The sequence below is a fragment of the Mastomys coucha genome, unplaced genomic scaffold (assembly GCF_008632895.1).
Source record: "Mastomys coucha isolate ucsf_1 unplaced genomic scaffold, UCSF_Mcou_1 pScaffold20, whole genome shotgun sequence".
In the NCBI taxonomy this organism is placed as follows: domain Eukaryota; kingdom Metazoa; phylum Chordata; class Mammalia; order Rodentia; family Muridae; genus Mastomys; species Mastomys coucha.
Genome location: NW_022196903.1, coordinates 113,091,050 through 113,092,891, shown reverse-complemented (window position 1 = coordinate 113,092,891; position 1,842 = coordinate 113,091,050). Strand labels below are relative to the sequence as shown.

The window sequence follows — 1,842 nt, the reverse complement described above, 5'->3', positions numbered from 1 at the left end:
CCAACATATTCAAAAAAAAAAGAAAGAAAGAAACAAAGACACAGCAGCACAAAGACAGAAGGAAACAGAATTCTCCAGTAAAAACTGGCATGCACAGACTAACAATGAAACTCTGGGTCAGAGAATTTAAAGAGCAAAGCAATAAAAATTTTTAATTAAAACAAAAAACCAAGAAAACTGCCAGGTATGGTGGAGTACAACCTTAATTGCAGCACTCAGGATGCAGAGGCAATCAGATTCTCTGCATTCCAAACCATCCACAGCTAAACCATAAGAGCCTAGATCAACAACAACAACAAAACTTTCAACCCTACAGTAATGAATGTACAATAGATAAAGCAGTTTTTAAATGCAATTAGAGTTAAACTGACACCTCTTTAAAACAGAATTATTAACATTAAGATGGTTTATGCAACTAGAGTGGAAAGAATATCTTAAAATGTACAAAATGGAAATGTGAAGAATCAAATCAGCACTACAAAAAATTCAAAACAAAAACAAAGAACCAAGAAGAATAAAAGCTATTAAATATGCAGAAAATTAGCAAAATGAAAGTAATAATCATCCTATCAGTAATTATTTTAAACATAAATGGATCAAATCTTAAAAAACATGGATTGGGAGGTAGAGAGATGGCTTAGCATATGCTGCTCCTGCAGAGCATAACTGCTTCTCTACAGAGATATAACTCCTCCATGCTCCATGGACACCTCATTTATGTTCACACCCACCCACATACATAAACATACACACAATTAAAATTAACGAAAATTAAAGTGAAAAAAGCAGTTTTGATGGATGGATTACAAAAGCCCTATCAAGGGTCTAGAGAGATGGCTCAGTGGTTAAAAACACTGACTGTTCTTCCGAAAGTCCTGAGTTCAAATCCCAGCAACCACACGGTGGCTCAACCATCCATAACGAGACCTGACGCCCTCTTCGGGAGTGTCTGAAGACAGCCTACAGTGTACTTACATATAATAAATAAATAAATCTTTAAAAAAATATATCAAATATATGACACCTATAAAGAGCTAAGTCTGATCCTGGGTGGGTGGCACATGCCTATAATCCCAACCCTGAGGGAGCCCTTGGACTCAATGGCCAACCAGAGTAGCCTAACTGATGAGCCCCAGGCTCAATGAGAGACCCTGTCTCAAAATATAAGGTGGAGCAACTAAGAAAGACAGCCAACATCAACCTCTCACCACCACACATGCACACACATATGAACACACACTCACAACATCAACCTCTCACCACACATGCACACACATATGAACACATACTCACAACATCAACCTCTTACCACCACACATGCACACAAACATGAACACACACTCACATGGAGAATAAGGATGAGATACAGTTCACATCTTAGACTACTCACAAGAACCAGCTCAACACAGGCTAACATCCTAGGTGTAGGACTCCAGACTCTTATGAGAATAAAAAACAAATAAACAAAAGAAAAACAGAAAAAAATGTTTCACAACGCTGATATGATGATGATTTCTTGATAAAACACCAAAAGAGGCGGGGCAGTGGTAGAGCACACCTTTGATCCCAGCACTTGGGAGGCGGAGGCAGGCAAATTTCTGAGTTTGAGGCCAGCCTGGTCTACAGAGTGAGTTCCAGGACAGCCAGAGCTATGCAGAGAAACCCTGTCTCAAAAAAAATCAAAACAACAACAACAACGAAGAACAAGGCAGAATGGCACAGGTCTTTAGTCCCAGCACTCGGAAAGTAAAGGCAGGCATGGATCTCCAAGTTCAAGGCCAGCCTGGTCTACAGAGTGAATTCCAGGACAGCCAGAGAAACCCTGTTTTAGAAAAGAAAAAA

The 1,842-nt window shown here is 39.4% G+C and overlaps 1 protein-coding gene across 4 annotated transcripts in view; it reads right to left on the bottom strand.

Annotated features, from left to right (window-relative positions):
- The window catches only part of Rad52 (RAD52 homolog, DNA repair protein), a 20,060-nt gene that overhangs the window by 4,848 nt on the left and 13,370 nt on the right, over positions 1–1,842 (bottom strand). The window lies entirely within an intron of this gene.